General features: G+C 39.3%; 1 pseudogene; it reads right to left on the bottom strand.

Annotated features, from left to right (window-relative positions):
• Positions 1-5,030: 5,030 nt before the first annotated feature.
• Positions 5,031-5,730, bottom strand: LOC132424086 (glycine cleavage system H protein, mitochondrial-like; annotated as a pseudogene).
• Between the last annotated feature and the right edge of the window lie 2,856 nt (positions 5,731-8,586).

The raw sequence follows: 8,586 nt of genomic DNA, 5'->3' as shown, positions 1-8,586 counted from the left end.
ACATGGATTTTACATTTGCTTATGTGTGGCTTTGCCTGAGAGGAACACGAGATAAATGCAGAAAACTGCACCCAGCTGAACCAAGCAGTGTCGGAATATACTAAACGCACATATGCATATACCTCAGACAGTTACCAGCTGCCTCAATTCACCATGTGTGTATGAGTCACACCCTTCCATCCATCAGGTATTATACCCTTTCCTCAGATTTCAGGTAACGCTCCTTCTACTACTTAATAATTCACAAGCTGCAACTCTTCTGGCATCCTCTTTTACAAGCAAACTTCTAGTCTTTCTAGGGTGAAGTGCAATATTTATTGTAGTATATATGTATTTCTTAACCATTTAAAATGTGTAATTAAAACTGTGCCACCATTTTTATTAAGTTCTTACCTTTATTTAATGTACCACTGATGACATTTTTGAGTGTTGTGACCCTATCCCCATGTTTTCCATAAACTCTGTGGCTTTTATTGCATGCTTTTTATTCTATAGCACATTTTAGGAATCCATGTGTTGCATTAGCAGAACCTATGTACTAGGGGAGGTTGGAATAGGTGTGGGGCAGATCCTTATACATAGCCTTACACACTACGTAAAGAACTTGTATTTTTTTCTGGTGGTAATGAGAAGCCGTCAAAAGTTTTTAAGCAGGGGAGTAACATGATACGATTCGTGTGGTGGTATGGTTTATGGTAAGGACTGAGAGTTGAAGCCGAGAGACTAGTTGGGAACCTGTTGTAATGGTTCAGGTGAAAGGTGATCGTGATGTAGACTGATGTGGGAGCACCAGAGTTGGAGAGGGGTATTTGGAGTTCAGCTATGGTTTGCCTTGTAGGGGTGCTTGTCAGCTCTTGCTTACGGCCAACACCAACTTCTAGCATCCGGACTGCATCTTTGGCTTCAAACCTCTACAGTCCGTGGTTAATGTGGCCCCATCTATGGATGGTAAAAAGAGACACCATCCATTTCTGAGGGAATCTAGGCCATTCTGTTGTTTCTCTGCTCCAGTACTAATTACTATACAATGCAAAGTCACTTTCAAGAAATGAGAGTGCCCTTGAAGGTATCTTTTGTACTCAAAAATGCTAATTTATTTTCATTAATTTCTATTCTTTTCTTTTAAGGTACACTTAGGATTAATAAAATAAATTACAAGACACAGTGACTTGAATCCTGCGATGCTTAAGGAATTAACTGAAACAAAACCTTCTGAAAACTCTGAGAGGCTTGCCGAGACGCCCATGATACCAGATGCCATAAACCAGACAGCATAAAATTCATATCTAGAAATACGAGAATAATAGGAGGATTAATTTTCAAAGTCTGAGAGGGATTACAGAGTAGTGGGGGAAAATCAAAATGACCCTTAAAAGAACAAATCTTGTCAAACTAATCTAACTTTTTTCCTACAACAGCATGAAAGTTATAAGGTAGCTCGGTGCTTATTGTGCTTTTGATTAGGCATTTGAATGGCATTTTCCTCAACAGTCTGGGCAAAGTGATTTTGAACATTTTCTCCCTGGGGGGTACCTGGAGCAGAGAGAGGCCTAGCTTCACAGAGTTCCTGATGAGTCCAATCATCAGGGGAGGGAGGGTTTAGTTCTGAGTAGATGGAGAGTAAAATGTCTCTATTGAGGATCCACTTTATGAGTAAAAGCGGGGCAGGCCAGTCTGATCATGAACATCTACAGTTATTGAATATCATTAAGGTAGGAAGGAGTAGACACGGAGATCACGACTGGGTCCTATAACTCACCTGTCACTCTACTCGGTATATTGGGTTTTGAAGGCTGGGCCTAGGGTGTGAGTAGTGGGGAATAGGATGTCAAAGGCTGAAGACTCAGTGCTTCTTGGGTTTAGTCCATTATCCTCTGTCTGAAGGAGCAGGGAACACTGTCCTGGAGAATCAGATGTACAGAAAGGTTGGAACTGGGGATGATCTTGACATGCTTGTAAGGTGAACTTTTGTTTTCCCCCAATGTAGTTGCAATTAATTAATCACTAACAAAGTCAGGCAGGATAACAAACTACCTTAATGAATAAATAAAAGTCATTTGAAATTAGCAATATCCAATTACATACAAAGTACAAAGGTTTTTATAACTGTTTGTATTCTACAACAGGGTAAAAGAAGGGTAAATACTGCTTCATTTAGTCATCTCATCTTTTTCATTGTTCAAGTTTAAATTTGGAATTGTGATTATAAAACCTGGTTTAAATCATCCTTGGTGACAATATTATATAATTTGCAAAATGGGTATGTTTTTCATAAAACAAAAGCCTTTGGGGGAATAAAATAAGTAACGATTACAACTTATTAAACGCATACTATCTGTTAGACCCTGTGTTAAGCATGTTTTTAAAAATTAATTTATTTACTTTTGGCTGCCTTGGGTCTTCGTTGCTGCATGCGGGCTTTCTCTAGTTGTGATGAGCAGGGGCTACTCTTCATTGTGGTGCATGGGCTTCTCACTGTGGTGGCTTCTCTTGTTGCGGAGCACGGGCTCTAGGCACGTGAGCTTCAGTAGCTGTGGCTCACAGGCTCTAGAGCACAGGCTCAGTAGTTGTGGTGCATGGGCTTAGCTGCTCCGCGGCATGTGGGATCCTCCTGGACCAGGGCTTGAACCCGTGTTCCCTGCATTGGCAGGCAGATTCTTAGCCACTGCGCCACCAGGGAAGTCCCAGCATGTTTTATTCATTATTTAATTTAATTTTTCTTCCCTAGTATAGGGATTAGGAACCTGAGGCTCAGAGAGGCTCTATAACATACTCAAGGTATGTTTTTTTTTTTTTCCCAGCATTGGCTCTATTTGAAAGAACTACACTTGAGAAGGTACCATGTTTGAACACCCACACTGCATCAGAGAACCCCAGAATGGGGTACTAAAAATAAACACTCCTCTCCAAAATACACACAAGTGCGCTCATGCACACACACACATATGCATCCTCTCAGTCCAGAGCTGGGAAGTGGTAATGCTAAATGAATTCTGTAATTAGTTCACTCCACCACTAAAAGAAAAAAAAAGAAAAGAAAAAAAGAAAAGAGGCCTCTTCTCTGAATACTGTGAACAGTTTTGGAAGTGGTACCAACTATTCATCTCTTCCATTCTTCTGAGGACAGGATAATTTTAATATCTGGGAATTTTTTTTTTTTCTTGGGGACAGAGGTAGCTTGAGTCAGATGTGATATTTATGGCTAGTTTTGAACTATGCTTTGGCTCTAATGCTTTCATTTTTTCTGGGAGAATCAGAGGCTTACTGTTTGGTCTTAGGAGTTGCGTGAACCGTGGAGATGTGTAAGGGTAATCCTGTCTGTGATCAGGTTCAGACCAGTCATAGTAATCAGCACACTGCATACCCTGTCCCACCAGCTCCTGTCCGTCACACCAGAGCAGACCCTGATTGGTCCATCTCCTGCAAGGCTGTTACAAGGAAGCAAGAACTGCTTGCTGGCATTGTTATTTCCTGCCAAGATGCAGTAGAAGGAATAGGGGCAACAATTATTTGTTCAACTGTTTTATCTTTTTGCTAGAAACAGGATTTTGATTTTAAGGGTTTGTTAGCCCTTAGGAATAAAAATATTCTTTTAGGTAGGTCTTGCTGAATAATACAGAGGTATATTTTATTAATGATATTAAAATATATCAGATCTAAATATAGTCACTATGATTTTACTTCCAGCAGTATCTGCTACCTGCTCCCTGTCCTCAATCCTGGAGAGACTATCCTAACATAAGAGGCCGTCTTCTTTTATTTTTCGTCATTCTACACTTATTAAGAGATTATGGTTACAAAGGGAGCCTTAAGAATTCTCTTTCAAGTAGCAGAGCTGGGGTTTGAACTTGAGTGTAGCTAATATTGAAGTCCATGTTCTTAACCGTTATCCACTTCTACCTCCCAGCAAAATGACTATTCTTTAGGCTTAGATTTTAGATTTAAAACTAGGAGTTGAAGCTTTTATTCACTGAATATTAGTAAAACCAAAACTGAACAACATTATATGAATATCTATGCTTATAAAACCTTTATGTAAATTTATGATCATAGTGACACACATACACATACACACACATATATGTCAAATGCAGGGGTTCTATCCTGCCACTTCCTGCTAAAATAGAATGTGTGGTGTGTGTGTGTGTGTGTGTGTGTGTGTGTGTGTGTGTGTATGAATTAACACTTCACCTGGTGGAAGTTTTGGAAAACAATAACATTTTATTTGTAAAAGTACAACTAGAAAGATTTGTTTAATTAATCAGAGATTGGTTTAAAGCTGAACATCTTTTTAGCATTTTTCTAAGTACACTTGATATGAAAGCAAGGGAGCTTGTTTTTGTTGGAATCTCAAGATATGGGTTCTCATGTGGCAAAGTAGCCAACTGGCTGGATGACTTTGAGTGATCATCTTACCTTTATACAGGATAGTAAATTTTGAGAGTTAGATTAGAATGCTTCTAGAGTGACTTTGAGCTCTGAACATTAATACATTTGTGAAAATAATCATCTCTACCCTGAAACATATAGAGTTCTCTCTTTAACTGAAGAAACCTATTATGATATAAGCAAAAGTGAGGTTTAGTGACTTACTGCCATAAAGGAGAATACCACACAGGCAACTTTGAAATGGCAGCACATTAGGGAAGTGATGTTGTGGTTTTTTTTTTTAAGAAGTTGAATATTTTATTACTAAACTGTTTCTTATTTTCCTGCAAGGCTGTTGCTTCACTGTATAAAAATAGCACCAGCAAACACAGTATATTGCAAAATTAAGAGAGTAATGTTCTTCACTGGACACTATACAACTAACAAACTTTTCTCCACTGCCATTTATTTCCAGTGGCAAGTTCATTGAGTATTTTGACCCAAATCCAGGGATGGCTGTAAGCAAGTTACAATATTATATAAGGTTAAGATAACAATGTTATCCTTGAATTACATAATTTTTATAACTAGTTTTACCACAGATAATTTCAGGAATTCTGAGTATTATAACTGGAGACTAGCCTAAAAATCACAGGCTGTTGTGACAAAGATGCATAGTGTTTATCTGAAATCATTAGGAAGTTAAGGGGTATTGTCTTCAGGCAACATTATTGCAAGTAGTTTCTTTTGCTAAAAGTTGCTTTTTAAAAATCTATCCACCACTAATTTAAGACAACTATACTAGATTAAGTTGTTTCAAACTAGTTTAGGGGTTCCATTTTCACTCCTCAATAGATTTTATGTATTTCTCATATGCTTCTTCACTCATTAGTTCATCTAGTTCTGAAGGGTTACTGAGTGTCATCTTGATCAGCCAACCATCTTCATAACAAGATCTGTTGACAAGTCCTGGATTTTCTGCTAGAGCTTCATTAGTTTAGTTACTTCTCCTGATAGAGGAGAAGAGAGTTCACTAGCAGCTTTCCCACTTTCCAAAGCACCAAATTCCTCTTGTTTGTTCACTTTTGTCCCAACTTCAGGCAGACTACAGTAAACAACATCTCCCAAAGCTTCCTGTGCAAAATTGCTGATTCCCACTGTTGCAACACCGTTTTCTGTTGTTACCTATTCATGTTTGTCTGTGAATTTACGACCCAACAGCAGAACGGGACCGGTGCGCAGCGCCTGGACGGCGCCCTCCCGCAGTCTCCGAGGCCGTGGCGAGCAGGGCGCGTTGGGCGCAGAGATGGCGCGCAGGCTGCAGACCGTGGCCCGCATGCTCCGCACCACTGGCAGCGCCATGTTCGCAGCGGAAGTGATGCTTTTGATTGTATATGAGTTGGGGTCGGAAGTTCTTAGGGTAGAATATCAGAAGTGGGTGAATCTTTGAATTAATCGATTTCTGAAGGCAAGTGTTGATGTCAGTGAGGGAAGGTTGTAGACGAATAAGGGAGTGTTAAGTGAATCACAAGATGGTCTTGCTTGTAATCGTATAGCTAACGGGCTCAGTTGTTGTAGTTCTCACCTACATACTGTATTAGTCTGGGTTCTCCAGAGAAAATGTGTGTGGTATATATTTTTATTATAAGGAACTGGCTTATGTGGTTATGGAAGCTCAGAAGTCCTAAGACCTGCAGGAGGCAAGCTCGAGACCCAGGAGAGCCAAAGGTATAAATTCCAGTCCTAGTCCGAGCCTGAAAACAGAAGACAGATACCCTCAGTCAGAGACAGCCAGAGAGAGAGAGAATTCTCCCTTATTGCTCTTTTTTGTTCTATTCAGGTCTCCAATTGGATGAGGCCCACCCCACCCCTCCCACATTGGGAGGGCAATCTGCTTTACTCAGACTACCAATGCAAATGTTAATCTCTCACAGAAATACTCTCATAAACACACCCAGAATGTTTAATTGGATATCTGAGCACCTGTGGCCCAGTTAAGTTGACACATAAAACTAAGCATCACACACACCATTTTGTAACGAACTGCACATTTCTCTGCGACTTTTTGGTGACATGAATTGTGACTCGCTAATAACTAACATTGCAACTATACAGTTGACCCTCCATATCTAGGGATGCATCCATTTATATAAGGGACTTGAGCATCTGCAGATTTTGGTATCTGTAGGGAGTAGGTAGCAGCTGTCCTGGAACCAAGCCCTCACAGATACTTAGGGATTACTGTATGTAGTAAGGACTTAATACATGTTTATTAAAGAGTGAATGAACAAATGAATGAAAAGAAGTTGAAAGAAGGCTCTGGCATAGCTTAGATTGGGGCTGGGTAAGTGTGGAGCTTGGTGGAGGTTGAGGTTTTGCCTTATAGCAATTTCATTTCATTATCTTTTAAGGAAGGGAGAACCTTTCAAAATTGCTCCATTTAGTGTTGCTTATTTGGATAGATGTGACATTCCAAAGTTGATATTCCTTAATAGCTGTGATTAGCATATCTGAATACTTCTCAGAATACTTCTGAAGCATTTTTCTTTTGTTTGAAGTTTCGTTACAATTTCGACTGGTAGTTTGGAGAAGCCAGGCTAGAAGTTTTATTCTTATCCTTCTTGCTATTTGAAACATCATTGTATAAATGGATATCCCTGGCATGGGGTATCCTTTCTTCCAAGGACAAGAATCAGTTCGAAGTTCCTATAATTGAGAAAACACAATTTGAAGTACAGTTTATGATTTTACAAAATTCTGGTAGGCCCCATAAGGAAACAGATTCTACTCAAGATCTGCCCTTAAGCATAAATTGAGTTTAATTTGCTTGGCCAAGCTTTTCTTCATGCATACTACATAAGGAAACTTCAGCTCAGCTAGGACCTTGTCACAGTGCTCAATTAAAAGTCTGAATTAATAAAGCTGTCTTAATTGGTCTGACAGAACTAGCAATATGACCTCATCACCCAGCTACACCTTTTTGATCCTGGATTTAAATTTCCATAAAGGACAGAGAGGAACTAGCAAATTCTTGTTTTCTTAATAACATACCGCACTCACAGTTATCACATTCAGTGCCTCACCTCACAACTTTATCTACCAATCTAGAGTGTGTTCTGGAGCTCGTTAAATTAACTTAGCTATCAAAATGCTAAGCTTGATAGCTCATTTATCTTTCTGTCTCACAACTCGACATTACAATGTGATGGTGATTGATCTCGCATCTTCCAGGTACCATATAGTATAAAAACTAAGAGAAGATTAATTAAAATCTGTCTTACCCAGACAGGTTTTTAAATAAGTTTTAGATTTACACTATATATCAGCTGAAGCAGACAGAGATTCTAAGACCAGGAGCTCTGTAACACCAATTGGATTTTTCTTTTATGTAGAGTATATATGCAGTAGTCGTTCCTGATGACCATTATTATTCTTTCATGTGTGCTGCATACCAAAATGAGGCAGAAAAACCCTGCCACAAATGTCCTCTACCTGCCTCCATCTCGATGTAGTATAACGTATAGCACACACAGAAAATGTGTTGTTGCACAAGTATCTCACATGCACAGTCATCACTACTTAAAAATTTGTTCTGTATTTTTTTTTCTATGAATTTGAAAGTTTGAGAAATTGTGAGTATGGAGGAAAGTGATGTCTAAACCCAGCACTGGGAAAGAGGAAAAACTCAATTTCTGTCTCACATTTAAGGGAGAGTCTTTTAAGAATTGGTGAAAGGTATCTTAAAATAATCATAATTGTAGCTACCACTGAGAGAATTACTGTGTCACATAATTTATTTACATTATTTCCAATCTTTGTAATAATTTTAAAAGGGTAACAGTTATTGTGCCCATTTTACAGATGAGGGAACCAATGTCCTAAAGTGTTAAGTTCCATCACCAAAGCCTAGTGGTTAGTAATCAGCAGAGTTGGGATTTACATCACAGGTGGGTGGTTTACTTGGCTCCAAAGGCACCTGAACCATGCTGCCTTCCACCTCCCTGGAGCAGCAAATACGCTCATACATTTTTTATCTTAGGCTGTTCAGGCTGCTGCAGCAAAATATCAGAGACTGGGTAGCTTATAAACAAAGTTTTAAATTTATATCTCACAGTTCTGGAGGCTAGAAGTCCATGATCATGGTGCCAGCGTTGTTAGGGGAGGGTTCTCTTCTGGGCTGCATTCTTCTTGTTGTGTCCTCTCAAGGTGGAAGGGGCT

Source organism: Delphinus delphis, chromosome 4 (assembly GCF_949987515.2).
Source record: "Delphinus delphis chromosome 4, mDelDel1.2, whole genome shotgun sequence".
NCBI classification, from domain to species: domain Eukaryota; kingdom Metazoa; phylum Chordata; class Mammalia; order Artiodactyla; family Delphinidae; genus Delphinus; species Delphinus delphis.
This window is presented reverse-complemented; position numbering and strand designations above follow the sequence as displayed.